The 16,879-nt window shown below is 43.8% G+C and overlaps 1 long non-coding RNA gene across 1 annotated transcript in view; it reads right to left on the reverse strand.

Moving 5' to 3' along the window:
- Positions 1–721: 721 nt before the first annotated feature.
- LOC108491000 overlaps positions 722–16,879 on the reverse strand; it is a 31,728-nt gene continuing 15,570 nt past the window's right edge. Inside the window, exons 4-5 of the long non-coding RNA XR_001872507.2 lie at positions 6,120–6,195; positions 722–759 (exon numbers count right to left, since the gene is read on the reverse strand). This is a non-coding gene — a long non-coding RNA (uncharacterized LOC108491000). The remainder of the gene's footprint in view (positions 760–6,119; positions 6,196–16,879) is intronic.

A 16,879-nucleotide genomic window follows, 5' to 3' on the forward strand; every position in this document is an offset into this window, starting at 1 on the left:
AAAAGTCAGAACAGGGCAGTTGTCAAATGTTCATGAGCCCATTGGAATTTCTTGACAAGGGCTTCCAAAAGCATCCCTCTATTGGGTTCCTCCTCATTTTTCTTTCGTCTTCCAAGTCTGGACTGTAGAGTGATGGATTCAGGGTTTGCTTTCAGGTATTTTGATAGCTGTTGGAGGGGTTAAAATCAGTGTCAGTTCCCTCTCAAAGGGTTCTAGATAGGGGGAGAAAACAAATTTATCCATCATTTTAGAACAATAGCTGGTTGTCTCCCTTAGCTACAGGTGGGCACCATAGCGTTGGAGACCAAGATTTGAAGTCTTACATTTTGAGCAGCACTTTCTGGTTAGGAACAAAAATCATCAATGAGAAATAATTGTCTAAATAACTTATTATATAGACTTAAGCCTAATGTCTGGGAAGTGTAATCCCTTGAACTCTTAAAGAAATATATGATGACTTTACTCTTTGGTTATACTTCCCTTTTGGGTGTTTAAGACCATACAGTTGGCTCAAATAAATCAATCTACTTTTACACCTAAGATTATTTGAGGATCTGTTCCTCAGGGGTCCCATGGGCTTGGGAGGAGCCCCTGGCTCCTTTTTTTACCAGTTCCATCTATGTGAAGATAAGTCAAAGGTCCTGCTTGACCATGTCTGGCTTTACCTGGAAGCATGAATGAGATGTTTTCTGAGTTGACCTTCCTCTTTGTAGACTGGACACTGGTTCAAGTCCATCTTGTGGGGTCTCCATGTCCTCCCTGAACAAGAGGACAGGTGATTCATAATTTTATCATTTATAAAGACAAAAGGGGCTGGAGAGACGGCTTTGCTGGAGACCTGAGTTTGGTTCCCAGAACCCCATGCTGGGTGATTCACAAGTTCCTGTGACTCCAGCTCCAGGAGGATCCAATGTGTCTGGCCTCCTTGGGCACTTGCACACACTCACACACACCCATACACAGACACATACATACACATAATTACAAATTTAAAAGTTAATAAAATAGGGCTGGAGAGATGGCTCAGTGGTTAAGAACACTGGCTACTCTTGCAAAGGACCCAGATTTGATTCCCAGCACCCATATGGCAGCTCACAACTATCTATAACTCCAGTTCCAGGGGATCTGACGCCCTCTTCTGACCTCTGCTGGCATTGCATGACATGGCTGCCCTTACGTACATGTAAGCAATACAGTCATACAGAAAATAAAAATAATAAATAAAATATTTTTTAAATATTTTTTATTTTTTAAATTTATTTTTTAAATTAAATATTTTTAATAATAAATGAAAGTTAATAAAATAAATGTAAAAGAAAATTTGCATGCTAATGAAATGAATGTGCTTATTTTTACATAAAGAGTTAAATCTTGTCTAAATATTCAATGCCACAAGACATACAGCATCTTCAGCATTTCTCAGAGTTCATCAGTATTTCAATTATCTGACCATCAATGTGGAGAATGCCACTTCATGTAGTGCATGTAGTACAAATGGAAGAAAAATGATTAGGGCCATTTCAGACATTGTTGGAAATTCTATCCTAATCCCAAGTCAAAATTAATTGAACCATTTATTATGAAACCTGAGTCAGTAATTTTTTTAATTTTTATTTTATGTGTATGCGTGTATTGCCTGCATGTAGGTAAGTGCACCCGTGTCGTGCAATGCCCGAGGAGGTTAGAAGAGGCTGTCAGATCCCCTGGGACTGGAGTTACAGGCTGTTGTTAGCTGCCATGTGGGTGCTAGGATTCAAACCCGGGTCTTCTACAAGAACAACCTGTGTTCTTAACCACTGAGTCATCTCTCCAGCCCCTTGAATCAGTAATTTTTAAAATCAAGCATTCTAACTCAGTATAATCCAGAGATATACTAGTTCACTACATGCTGAGGAATGATGGTGGGAAATAGTAAAAGTCTTGGTTTCTTGCTATTAAGCCAGTGTTTCTGCAAGAGAAGAAAATTTTGTATGTGCAGTACAAACACTGAAATGCACAGTGTACGATAGTCTGGAATCTGAGCTGAGGGTTTTAAAAATTTTGTTTATTATTTTTATTTTATATGTATGAGTGTAATGCCTGCATGTAGGTAGGTGCACCCATGTCATGCAGTGCCCTCGGAGATCAGAAGAGGGTGTCGGATCCCCTGGAACTGGACTTACAGATAGTTATTAGCCGTCTGTGGGTGCTAGGAATTAAACCCAGATCTTATGCAAGAGCAGCCAGTGCTCTTAACTGCTGAGCCAATTCTCCAGCCCCCTGAGCTGAGGTGTTTTAAACAGCATTAATTGGCATGTAGTATGACAGTATATACAACACAAAGTGCACATGTTGTTTGTTCAAAACCAAGACTGCAATGAAGTCACATGATGTAACAGGAACAAAAGCCACCCAAAACATCTCAGGTTTGTTTCATGTTTGATTTTGAATTACTCATGGGTTGTTGCATGTTCAGAAACCGTTTCTGTTGTCATTTTTTTGTAACCCACATTCAGTTATATGATCCCATGTGGCATCCCCACCCACAGTTTAAGATGCTGGAGTCTAGAGAGCCAGAAAGACTAGGCCATAGGGAGGCCCCAAGACCTGAGCCCAGCAGAGAGAACCACCAGAGGGAAGTGAGCAGATGGTGGCCCCAGGGACTGTGCTAGAAACTTCTTTACCTCAGACACTAATTCACTCACACTTTGGAACAGAAATTACAATCCCCGTACCCCACACTCTCTGTTTGAATCAATTATTCCTCTTACACTACGCCAACCAATTATTGTGTTTAGCATTTACTCTATGACAGGAACTCTGGAGATATAACTGTGTTAATATTCATATCCAGTTTATAAGGCAGGTACTTTTATTATTCCCTTTTATGAGTGGGAAAACCAAGGCTCAAAGAAGTAAGTGACTTGGCTCAGGTCATGTAACTACTGAATGTCTAAGCCAAAATTGCTGCTCAGGTTTCTCTTATGCCAAAGCCTGTGTTCTTTCTGTCCGAGTCTAAGCTAAGGGTCTGAAGGAAGAGATAAGGGCATGGGGATGGGGATGGAGAGGATGAAAATGATAGCACCCCACACAGAAGGGTATGCCTTAAACACAAAGATGACAAACATCCTTATTGAAAAAACTAGAGAGGTCAACTTCACTAATGGCCAAAGGAGTAGAGACTGGCATGACCCAAAAGTCCTTCCTCAGATACCAGGATATGCCCTCCAGAACCCTGAAGGCCACTGACCATTCAGGCTGTGTCTATAGGCACCAGCCCCAGGTGCCTGAAGTTCTGGTCTGTGGCTGTATCTCCCTTTTCTCCAAAGCCTGGCCTTCTAAGCTTCCCTAGGCACTTGCCTCCTCGTCACCACTTTAATATTCCACCCGACTCCACCTCTTGCCACAAACAGAACCATCAGCAAGGCCTCACCACCTAAGACTAGTCAGACCTCAGGGTCTTAGATCACTGGGGCTGTGAGGCCTTAGGTCACCAGGTCATTGCAGCTTTCCCTCTTGCCTCCTGAGTATACTGCCCCTGACTTCACTAACAATTTATTCCCTTAAAGGAACGAAGGAATCAAATAGGCTTGAGTGATAGTGTCTGAACCAGGGTCCATGACCACAAATCTCAGGATTCAATTTAACAGAATCACAAAGTAAGATTCAAGAAGGCAGACCTAAGATCGTACTCTCAAAAGGGCCCATACTTGGGTTAATGGTATGGTATCATAATCTCAAAATTCTTGGTTTTGTTTTACAAGAAACCCCGCATTTTTCTTTTGCACTTAGTCATGAAAATTGTATTGCCCAACAAGATGGATGCTCCTGTAACCTGTACTCTCTTCTGGGGTTCCCCAGGACCACTGTCAGATCTAGGCTGGCTGGACAAAAGCCCTCACCCTCACCCTCCACTCCTCCTGCATGCACCCACCTGTGCTGAACAGAACTGGCCAAGAAGGCTTGTCTTGGCTGGCTCAGGGAAGGCCACAGATAGACAGTTCTCTGAGTACCTATCATCTAGCACTCTGGGGACAGAGGAAGAGGAGCAAGGAGTTTCCAGGTTAGATGTATGATGGAGAGATTGCTGCCCAGGAAATGAAGCCAGAAGAACTTCAAACATGAAACAATGATGCATCAGGAAAAGACCCCATTCAATACCCCTCACCCTCAAGTTCTTGAAACCACAGCAGCATGGCTGTCTGCCACAGGCCCTGAAGTACTTTTATCAGAAACATTCAGCACTTGGGCTCAGGATCAATGGTCAGAATTTAAACCCTGCCAGAGGTGTGATCTTGCCTTTAAAAAAGATTTTTTTTTTTTTTTTTTGGTTTCCTCATTTATAAAATAAAAATATCACTCAGGGTACAGAATGAAAATCAGGGATGATATAAGTAGCAACTCAGTGCCTGCCACATGTATAAGCTCTGTACCAGGTACAAATCCTTGGGGAAGCCTCACTTAATTCTCAGCTTCAACCTGTGAAGAGATTGCAACTCAGAGATCAAAGTCTCTGAGGTTGTCTCAGGACAGGTGAGAAGGAGGGCCATGGTGGTCCAAGCCCACTGGCAGGCACAGTGGCCTTGTGCTACCTGGGGGGGAGAGTTATTCACACAGTTGCAGGACATTGAGGAGGTTCTTTCAGGGACTACCATTTAAAGTCCCTCTGTGGGGGAAAAAAATTCCATTTTGTAAATGGAAAAGTATAATTAGAGACCACTGTGTCTTCCCGGGGCCAGTCCCTCGTTCCCACCATCTACCACCCACAGTGAGACAGAATAGAGTGGAGGCTGCCATCATGTCTGCAGTGAAGGATGCTGGGATGCCTGCCAGCAACCCAGTCTCTCCCTCAAACCCTTGCACTTACTTTTTTCAAATACTTTTGGCAGTGTAATTTGCATACCAGAAGCAACCAAATTGTTACGTATGCAACTTGATAAATGTTCTCAATCAAATATACCCCTTACCAACATCAAAGAAGAAAACATTCCCAGAATTCCAGAAGCCTCACTGCTACTTCTCTTGAACCACTGCCCTGCATCACCCCCAAAGGGCTGACTCCTGACACCACTGATTAGTCTTACCTGTTTTAAAACTTTATATAAATGGAGCCGGGTGTGGTAGTGCGTGCCTTTAATCCCAGCACTCAGGAGGTGGATGCTGGTGGATCTCTGTGAGTTTGAGGCCAGCCTGGTCTACATAGCAAGTTCCAGGTCAGTCAGAGCTATATAGTGAGACCCTGTCTCAAGAAAACAAAAATCAAAAACTACTTTATATAAATGGAACCGAGATATATGTACCTGTGTCTGGCTTTTTGTTCTACATTCTATCATAAATACAGACTCATCTAGATTTTTCCAGATATACAACTGCAATTCATTCATATTGCTAAATATTCCTTTGTGTAAACATCCCACAAGTTACTCTTCTGAATCTTTGAGTAATTTCTAATCCCCTCCAGGTTTTTAATCCCTCATAATTTTAAATAGCTAAAGAAGAGCTTTCCAAAACTCTCTTTAAAAGTAATCTCTTTAAAGCCAGACGTGGTGGTACACACCTTTAATCACAGCACTCGGGAGGCAGAGGTAGGTGGATACCTATGAGTTCAAGGCCAGCCTGGTCTACATAACAAGCTCCAGGCCAGCCAAGGCTACAGGGAAACCCCATCTCAAAAAAAAAAAAAAAAATCTTTAAATGAAGTATGCTTCATTACTGATGGACATTTTAAGCAAGGGTAAAGATTTTTTTTTTTTCTGAAATTAAAGCATTACAATCACTCAAGTGGAAGTCCTAGAGAAATAGTACCATAAAAAGAGTCACTTGGGGGGCTGGGGCTGGAAAGATGTCTCAGCACTTAAGAATACTGGCTGTTCTTGCAGAAGACCGGGGTTTGAATCCCAGCACCTACATGGTAGCTAACAATCATCTATAACTCCAGTCCCAGGGGCTACGACACCCTCTTCTGTCCTCCATGGGCATTGCCCAGCATTGGTACACTTACTTACAGAAAGTCACTTGGAGGCTGCAGATATAGTTCAGTTTATAGAATGTTTGCCTAGCATACAAGAAGCTTGGGTTCAATCCCTGGCACCACAGAAATTGTATATGGTAGTACACATCATATATGGTAGTACACACACCTGGGGAGGTAGAGGCAGGAAAAGCAGAAGTTAAAAGTCATCCTCAGCTGCATAGGGAATTAGAGGCCAGTCTAACCTAGAAAAGGAAAAGGAAAACAAAAGAAAGGAATCAAAACACAAACAAAATTGTGAAAGACTAAATAAATAAATAATGCGGTAATTGTGCCTGTCAGAAAAAGAAGCCACTTTGAACAAATACATGGGCAAATTTTATAAGCATCTGTTTTAGTCTGTTTCAGCTACTGTAACAAAATGTCACAAACTGGGTAATTCATGAACATAAATTTAAGCTTCACAGTTCTGGAGGCTGGGGAAGTTCAGGGTCAAAACATTAGCAGGTTTATAAGAACTCACTCTCTGGTACCTTCTATCAACATCCTTCCATGCTAAAGGACAATTCACTGGGGTTCCTTTCATAAGGGTTCTGCCTCTATGGCCCAATCACCTCTTAAATGCCACCTCTCACATCATCACTTTGAGACTAGTTCAACATTTGAGTTGTAGGGGAGACATGGAGATCCAGACCATGACAGTATCCCACTGAATCTTCCCTTAGAACTCATAACAATCCCAAGTATATACCATGGCTTTCTATTAGAAAATTATTTTATGAGAATACAGGGCAAAAGAGCCTGGTGCCAAGGAAGGCTTCATAAAACAGCCCTTCTCAGGAGAGGTGTGGATGATAACTCCTTCTGCAAATGCTGGTCATTTTCTTTCTAAAAATTTTGGAGACACAAATGTACTTAAATGGCTGGAACCACTTTCCTCTCCTATTTTGCAGTCATAAGAGGAGGAGGAGAGGGTGAATAACACACATAACCATGGTAAATTAGTAATTTCCCTTTTACTCTGAATTTCTCAGTTCCCATAATGAAAGCACTTATGTTACAGAAAGCCTGAGGACTCATTTGACCCCAGAGTATCACCAAAACTATAATAGTGGCTCCATTCTTTTTTCTCTTCTTCTTTTTTAAAAGGCCAACATTTTTCCATGGCCCTAGAGATGCATTGAGAATACAAAAACCAGTGCTCACAAATGTCACTGGAACCATGTATGTGACAAGCTCTCCTTACAAAGTTCCTGCAAGGGAGGAAAGATGGTGGGTGTCACCAGATAGGTTATCTATGTTCAGGCCACTTCACTTCTCTGAGCTCAGTTTCTTCCTCAGTAATGCAGGCAACAATGACCACCTTCGGGGATTTTGTACGGACTGAATGAAGCAATGCAGGTGAAAAGCTCTCTAGCCCAGTCTTAGCCATTCACGCTACTGTAGGAATGGACAAGAGTAGCAGAAGGAAGAGGAAAATTCCATTTATGCACAGTACATAAGTGAAGTTCATCATCTACTGTGTTCCCAGTCCCGCGAAGTTCTACAAATCCTTCTAGAATAAAATTTTAAAGGTTAAAAATTGGACCGGTGTGGGGCTGGGGAGATAGCCCAGCAGTTAAAATTACTGGCTGTTCTTGCAGGGGACCTGGGTTCAATCCCCTGCACCCAAATGGCAGCTAACAACTATCTGTAACTCCAGTTCTGGGGGCTCTGATGCCCTCTTTTGGCCTCCGTGGGTACATGGTGCACTTACATGCAGGCATAAGCCAGGCGTGGTGGCACAGGCCTTTAATCCTCGCATTTGGGAAGCAGAGGCAGGTCGATTTCTGTGAGGTCAAGGCCAGCCTGGTCTACATAGCAAGCTCCAGGCCAGCTGAAGCTACAGGGAGACCTGTCTCATAAAGACAAAAAAAACTTGGGCCTAAAATCAAAAGTTTCAATTAGATTGGTGTAGAAAATGATATCAATTAGTTTGTCACTTAACTTTCTGACCATCTATCATTCTACAAGTATTTACTAAGTATCCCAAATGATCCTTGACCTTAATCTCATTGAATTGAAGGCAAAAAACAAAACAAAACAAAACAATTAAGATAATCAGAAGTATGGCAAATCACATCAGGTTCCATGAAGAAAATAATCAAGGTCCAAGAGACCATACTGGAAGGAGCTTTCAGATAAACTTTCTGGAAGAGTCTCAGCAGATGACATTTAAGATGAAAGAAGATTCCACAAAGCTAAGAATGAAAGGAAAGTGTCCTAAAAGGATGTAACAGGATTGGAAAGTTAACTAAACAATAAAAGAGGGATACTCAGTGCCTGGTATAGCACATAGACGAGGCGGCACAGGCAGAGGAAGAGTGAGGAGGAGGACGAAAGTAGGAAGAGGAGAGGAAGAAGGAGCGGAAGAACAGGTGGAGGAGGAGGAGATGAGGGTGGGTCCAGGATCATGACTCAGGGTACACAAATTTTGTAGGCCATGGTAAGGAGCTTGGATGTTCCCTTGGCTGTGGCTACACATGGGTTTCTACACTTTCAAGAGGAAAGAAATAAAATTCCCCCAATGTATTATAAAACTTCAAAATGAGTTATCAATCAAAAAATACATTGTTCAATCACTGTTCAAATGTGAATGTTTGATGTAAATTCCAAACTTCTTGCAAGCTTTCCACAAAAGGATCTGGGCTGCTGTTTAATTTTTCTCTAATCACGAATAATAATATCCAAGACAATAGCAGAAGGGCCAACTAGATGAAGAGTACCTGAGCCCTGGAACATTTTTCTGCAGCTTTCTGTCTCTCTACACCTATTTCAAATTGTAAACATCTCATATGAATCATGTTAAAATAGCAGACTGCCTTGTCAACCTGGAGTCTGATCCATTGTACCTTTTCTTTCAGGGTCACCTCGGAAATTGATGATATATTAGTTACTGTACTATTGGTGATAAAGCACCATGAGTGAGCCTAAAGAGATAGCTCCGCAGTTAAGAGCACTGTCTGCCCTTGCAGGGGACCTGGGTTTGAATCCCAGCACCCACATGGCAGCTAACAACCATCTGTAACTCCAGTTCCAAGGGACCTGACGCCCTCTTCTGACCTCCGTGGACACTGCACGACACAAATGCACTTACACACATGCAGGCAAAATATTCAAAATAAACACATAAAAATTAAAATTAAAAAAGCACCATGACAAAGGTAGCTTATAAAAGGAAGAGTTTATTGGACTTACAGTTCCAGAGCACGTCATGGGAAGGACACATGGTGGCAAGAGGTGGCTAGAGCAGAAAGCTAAGAGTTCATATTCTCAAGCGCTCACAGAAAGCAGAGAAAGCAGGAAACAGGACACGGCTATGAACCCTCATAGCCCACTCCAGTGATGTGCTTCCTCCAGCAAGGCTGCACTGTCCTAAACCTCCCCAAAGAGTGCCACCGACTGAGCAAGTATTCAAATACTTGGAGCCTATGGGGGAAATTCCTCATTCAAACAACCATTGATGGCATATTAAAAACTGGGAAACTGAAAAACCATTCCTTTCCTACGTTTGTTGTCATTCCAGGGGGCAATACAGAAATACAGCCTCCAGAGGCTAGAGAGGTGGCTCAGCGGTTAAGAGCTCTTGCAGAGAACCCAGGTTTGGTTCCCACCACCCACATGGTGGCTAACACCTGTCCTTAACTCCAGTTCAAGGGGATCCAACACCTTCTTCTGTCCTCCACGGGCATCACAACACATCTACATGCAGGCAAAACACTCATACACATAAAAGTAAATAAATAAATGAAATTTTTTTTAAAAGAAAAAAATAGCCTCCAAAACTGCTTCCAAATTACAGGCATTTGCAAGTAGTCAGGACTTAGAATTTGTGAAACATATACTTTTCTCTCATGTGAAATCTTTGGTGGTGGGGGAGAGCTCTTTTCTACAAAAGGATCACATTGAAAGATCTAACTTTGCCCTATACTTTTGCACATTTTTGGTTCTACTTACATCTGGGAATAGATTTTTTTTTTCCACAAGTATGTTTAAAACACAAGTATGAAGCTGTATTCACAAACGCATATTTAGGCAGCCTGAGTTTGCAACCAACAGGAAAAAAAAATATCAACATTGAAAATTTGTTAAAGTTATCAAAAAATAGTGCTCACTTTTTGGTTGGGGGCCACTAGTAGGATTCTTCCCAGAGAGACTCTGGACTCTCTTGGGCAAGGCCTCCATGCCATTCCTCCACCAAAAGGTCCCCTCCCCATACAGTATGGATATGCTAAGTGCTGGGCTAGCTGCTGGGAACAGCCAATGGGAGAGACACTCCATTCTTTTAGACACTCCATTCTTTTCAGAACAGAAAGTGCACTGGATTAGGTTTGTTTGTAGACAGGGACTTAAACTCATTGTATAGCTGAGGATGACCTTGAATTTCTGATCTGCCTTGTCTCCATATTCTGAGTGCTGAGATTACAAATGTGTAGCACCACACCCAGTATATAGGGTGCCGGGGATCGAACCCAGGACTTTTTGTATGCTAGACAAGTACTCTACCATCTGAGCTACATGTCCAGCTCTTAGACCTTCTTCTAACACTCTCTCAGCAAGAGACTCTGAGTACCAAAATTCACAGAAATAGTTATGGAAGACAGAGTTCCAATGTATTAAGTTAATATGGGATTGATCCTTCACTGAATTACTTAAGTCTTCAAAAAAGAACAATCACTTCAAATGCAGGGAAAAGAAATTAAGAGTGGGGTCCTGAGAGCCCACTGTTTGTGTCTGATACCCAGCTCTCTCACTTATTGTCTATGTGACCTTGGGAAAGTTAATTAATCACTCTATGCAATGTATTGTCTGTGCAATCTAAGTCATAAAGATAACCTGTATGATTGATTATTGTGGTGATTAAATGAGACAATACATGTAAAGATAATATATGTAAAGCAGAATGTTCTCAGTTGCTGCTAAGTGTTTATAAGGCATTCTCTAATACTAATAAGTTTAATTCTGCTTGACAAGCTGAATCAGCATAAATGGCCTTTGAGAAGCTAGCTTCCTCACCCCAGAGCAATGAGTCTCCCTTGGCCATCAGGATTCTCTGGCCCGTCACATCCTACATTCCCGCCCTCGGGGCCAGGCTGGAGAAGCTTCGCAGCTCCATCTTGCTTCTCTGAGCCATTTTTCCTACTCTAACCTTACCTCTTCTTACTTGGCCCATTTTTCTCTTTCTGTTTAAAGTGCAATGTCTTTCCACAGTCCTTGTAGATATTTTATCTCCACTGCCTTCCTTACCCAGTTTGGTGCTGATTCAATTAGAACCACTCTCCAAGCTCAGCCAAGGCACCCAAGGTCAGAGCCATGTGCACAAATTGCATTACCTTCCCTGTGAGTCACAGCTCATCATTTCTTATTTGTATAAACAAGCTTTTTCAGTAAGAGTTACACATCCAATTTATAACTGCACAGTTCCTGCCTTTTTGTTTTGTTTTCTTTTAGAACACATGTAACTTTACTTTAGGTTCCATTACTTTGCCTCTCACAATGGGAACTATATGTTTGCATATTTATTCACATGAGAGGCAATCATACTGAGGTAGCCTTTGTTGTCTCCTTTGATCTCAGTTTTCTTGTTTAGCTGAAAGCCAATTATCTCCATTCTGACCATGATGGTTTAGATGACTGGCTTTGGAAAGCTCCTGGCCTGGGCACAAGAATATTGGCTTCACATTTCCCCCTTCAAGTCTCAGAAGTTCAACACATCTAAGGCCAAATTCCTAATCTTATCTCCAGAACTAGATCTTCCTCCAGGGGACCTACTCCACCTGTGCATCTCAACAAACCTGGAACCTAGAGGTCATTCTTAATACCTTCTCTCCCTGCCTGCCATGTGCATTCCACCTCTAAGATCTAAGCTACTGAATATCCCCCAAGCCCAACCACTTCTTTCTATCTTTGATGCCTCAACACTAGTCCAAGCCACCTCGGTTTCTGAGCCAGATCAAGTAACAGCCTCCTTGATGGGTCTTCCTGCATCCTTCCTAGAATTCTCTTACTTCTTTCTGGCCATTATTAAAGAAAGAAACATGTTCTGTTTTCCACATTGTCTAGTTGTGACTTCTAACCTAGTCACACATCAAGTCACCAGGCATCTTTGTTGAAATGCCACATTCACCTGTGGAAGTCTTAATTCACTGGGTTTAAGGGGGAATTCTAGAATATCCTAAAATGACTCTGGTATAGCTGGTCTGTGAATTAGCATCTGAAAGTCACTGACTCTAGCTCAACAGAAGCATCCTCGGCCCATTTCAGAGGTGGACAAACATGTTTCCAACATGAATCAAGGAATGTGTACCAATGTGATGAAGATTTACTGAACCTCCACCATGTGCCAGGCCATTCAGGCACGAGGGACAGAGTAATGTATAAAGCAAACAAAAGTCCTGATCTTCGTGAAGCTTACAGTCTCATGATAAGGGGCAAATGAAACACAGAATCAACCATATGAAATTTTGATGATGGTAAGTACTGAGGAGAAAATCAAGCTGAAGGATGGAAGATAGAGCTGTGGAGGGAGTGATGGGTTGCTATGGAACGATCCAAGTAGACATCACTGGCAGAATAGAAATCAAAGTAAAGACTGAAAAGGAGAATGAGGCCTACAGATGAATGGAAGGCAGCTTTTCCATGGGGAATTCTAGCAGCAGCAAGCAAGCTACTCTTCTGGAATTTTCCAAAAGAAAAAAATAAACATTCTACAGATCCCATGTTCACGCTCTTTGTCCTCAGCTGAAAACTGAAGATCTTCCCAATCAAATGCAGCATTTCACCACATTGTCATTGCCCAGGTTCTCCCTCAGCCTGAAAACCTGCTCTGGACCCCTCATCTAGGAAGCTTTACCAACTGAGCCCTGTTAATGCTCCCCAAGCCTGGATGAACTTCTGCTAGAGGCATTCGGGTAAGATGTGCTTTCTGGTTGATATGTTTGTCTCCAGGCCCAAGACCAGGCCTCAAGTTCTCTGTCTTGATCTTATTCATTACTCAAATATTCATTACTCTTATTCAGGTACATTCTTATTCAATGTACATCCAAGTTTATTATTTTTATTTTATGTGTATGAGTGTATTGCCTGCATGTATGTGAGTGCACCCTTGTTGTGCAATGCTGCAGAGATCAGAAGAGGGCTTCGGATTCCCCTAGAACTGGAGTTAAGGACAGTTCATAGCCACCATGTGGATGCTGGGAATTGAACCCATGTCCTCTGCAAGAGCAGCCAGTGCTCTTAACCGCTAAGCCATCGCTCCAGCCCTCAGAGTAGATTCTTGGTAAGTGCTAAATGCAGAAAAGATCAAAGAATGAAAAGGAATGGAAGTAAGAAAAAAGAAGGAGAGAAGATGGAAGGAAAGGAGACCTAACGTTGCACTAAATGCAAGGACAGGTAAATACACAAACCGGGAACTCCTGCTGGCCAGTCCAATGGGATGTGACACCTTTATTCCGTCATTCTGCAACAGTTCTTCTGGGACTGTCTGCAGGTTCAGGTAAGTGATCATAAGATGTGGGAGTAATAATAATAATCTCCACAATCTTCTCTTCTCTTCAGGCTTCTCTCGATTCTTCTTCCTCTTCTTCCTTTCTGTTTTTATGCTGTTGTTTTTTCACTTATGTTTTTAAAATCCGGGGCCTAGAGAGGTCCAGGCCTTCAGAGACTCCACAGTCTCCTCAGGAATCCTAAGGGTCTGCAACGAAGCTCTACCCAGAGCAAAGGAAACAGGCCCAGAATCCTCTGAGGGAATTTAGAGAAGGTAGCTGGACTCAGAACCGAATTGAACAGGGATCCAAAATCAAGGAGGAGACATGTCTCTTGACTTGGCCACAAATAGACTTGGGGCCATTCAGCCCTCTAGTCCTACTGTTATACTGTCTTTCAAAGCTACCATCATTACTTAGCTCCAGGCACACTATTCCTCCTGGACTGCAAACAGGAGCTTCCTTGCACTCGGCCAACAGGCTGAAAAGAAAGACTGTTTGGTCCTTGTGTGCACAGGCTTCCTTCTTACCCACTGCATGGAGACCCCTTCCTTATATCAGCTATCTGTCCTCTTCACCTCATCCCATCTGTGCTTTGCTCCCAAGAGAACTTTTCTTCCATTGGATTTTTTTACCATCTGAAGAACAAACTTTCAACCCTGGGAGGGCCGATTGGGCTCTAGGGCCTTGTGTAGGGGCGGGGAAGACGTGAAAAGGGTGAGACAGGGAGAAATCAAGGGTCTAGCTAGAGCCCAGGCAGGGTCTCCTGATTCTGGGAGAGCTACAGAAACTTGACACCAAGGCCAGGTTCTGCCAAGGGGGGGTGTGGGGGGGAGTAAACCATCTTCCCTGTGCAGGAAGTGAGGGAGAGAGAGAGCTGGAGAAGCTTTCTGTTTTCTTTGGCCTCCTTCAGCCCTGGAGGGACTGGAAGAGAGGGGGAGAGGGTGGAAGGAGGAGAGATCCGGCTTTTGTGTCCTACCCTCCCCCAGGAGACAAGCTGGAAGCAGATGAGGGGGGCTGAGCGGCCACCCAGGCCAGGCCAAGATTCCTCCCTGCTGTTCCTGGTGAAATGAAGGGGGCTGGGAACACAAAGTCCTGAAATCAGAAGCCTGACCAGTGAGAGCAGGAGTATGGTGGAGACTAAACCAGTTGGAAATGGGAGGCAAGGCAAGCTCGGTGTAGGAGGATTGGAATTAGTCTAAAATTCAAGCACTCTGGGTGGGGAGTTCCTTACACTCCCTCAAGCCTTGATCTAGGGCTCCCCTTCCCTGCTCAAGCAAGACCTTAACCTTGTGCACCGGTCTCCCCACCAAACTAACATCAGATGGATAGGAGGTCATCCTGGGGAAAGCTCCAGGTTTAGGCAGACAAGGACACCTCCCTCCCCCAGGAAGCTGGACCTTTGGCACACCGCCTGAGTTTATGCAGAGACCCAGCCAGATGTGGTTATCTCCTCAAAGCCAGTTCTTTCATCCCAAGTGTTATCCTAGCCTCAGACTCCCACCCCTTACAAAAACCCCCAAGCAGTCTCAACCCAGACACCTCAAATGGTTGAATTCAACCCCACACCTGTAATCTGTATCTGAAACCTAAAACTTACAGTGGGGTCTCTGATCAGTTATCCAATGAGAGTTGATCCTGAGGCCTGAGAGGCTGGAAACACTGCAGAATGACCCTGAAGTCACAGCACTGGTGAGAAGGATCAGACTTAATGAAGGTCACCCCATTCCTGGCTAACCCCCAGTTCTTTCCCCTGTACCTCATCACTACAACCTAATCCTGACTATTTAGAGGTGCTTTCCCTGATTACTGAGTCCTAATTGGACCCAGCTAGTATTCTGATCCATCCTAAAAATATGCTAGACAAAAGGGCCTTCTAAATCACAAGCTGCCATAGCCTTCCAGAACACAATCAGGGGATACCTAAGTCAGGACAGGGATGAAGACCTGAACTAAACAGTGGTTTCTCCAAGACACATATCGTAGATGGACTTGTTCACACACTCGCATGATCCCAGTCAGGACCATTCCATTTTCTTATATCTGCTCCAAACCTGGCAATTTCTCTAGTACAGTGAGGAAATCCAACAGAAGTTCTATACCCCTACCCCCACCACCCCTACCCCAGAAGATTTCACTCAGGGGGACACTGGCTTGCAAAGTTACACACATTAGCAATTCCACCTGGGCCAAGCTCTATGTCAGGGGCTTTATTGACAGGGTGTCTGTTCAGCCATGAAAGACCATACCAAGAAACACTCAGTATACCATGCCTTCATCATTCTCTAGTGTCTTTAAAAGGTGACCCAGTCAGGGAACCCTGGCCACAAGGAAACCAGATCAGAGGCTAGGTGGGGAGATGCTGCTATGGCCCCAGATGCTCTGTCTTAAAAGCAAGCCAAATTCCTCATATGGAAACTTCTGGCCTATAAGTACTGAACACCTTGACCACACAACCTTGGCCCTCGTGTTGTATGTTGACATTACCCATAGCCTTTCCTAATCCAGTCTAGGGATTCACTCCTAAAACAATATGAAGAGACCACCTCCACAGTCTGTGTCTATTCCCATCTTGTTCCTCCTTCCACTACCCCTCTCTTATCCAACCCATGTGTCTCCCACCAAGATCTCCATTTGCCTTCTGGAGCCACACAGCCTGGAGTCAGCAATCAGAATAACTAGCTCCTAGAGCCGAGGGCCTAAGTACCACAAGTGGAGTAGAACCAGGGAGGTACGAACAGTCCCCAGTTGTCTCTGTCATGAAACTTATGAGCCAAGAACCCACGAGAGCAGGGGTGGGGGCCTGGTGGCATGGAGTTCTCCCCCCACCCCCACCAGCTCTCCACTAAAAACTGACAGCTCCGGAAATTAGGGACCCACCATCCACAGATTCCCTCTAGACTCCACAGATGTAGATAAAAGAATAGGAACAACCAGCAATGAGAGGGGCGGAGGCAGATGAGGCCAGCAGAGCCCCAGATGTAGCTCAGCCAGGGCTGCTGTGGCTGCAAACGGGAATGTAGACCCAGATGTGGATAGTGATGGGGATGGGGGCTAGAGAAAGGGTTAGAACTGCTTCTGGGTTCCGAGAGGGGCACAGCTCTGAGGAAGAAAGAAGTTTAGTGTCTGGCTTCTCAAAAATGTTCAGCTTGTTCCTTGGGAAAAAGATTTGGACAAATAAACACTCTGCCCTCCTGCACCCCCAAGCCTCCGCACTGCATTCTAACACTTCTCTACAAGTCCTGCTGCTCAGCCTGACCTCCACTTCACTGGCACCCTCGCCCTTGGACGCTTTCTGCCACACAGGGGAGGGTGGCAGCAGCTCCCTCTGTCTGTCTCTGGGACAGGGAGAGAAATGTCAGTATTAGCAAGGCAGGTCAGCCTCTGTCCTAAGCCTCACTAATAC

The sequence above is a fragment of the Nannospalax galili genome, unplaced genomic scaffold (genome assembly GCF_000622305.1).
Source record: "Nannospalax galili isolate Female #2095 unplaced genomic scaffold, S.galili_v1.0 scaffold257, whole genome shotgun sequence".
Classification (NCBI taxonomy): domain Eukaryota; kingdom Metazoa; phylum Chordata; class Mammalia; order Rodentia; family Spalacidae; genus Nannospalax; species Nannospalax galili.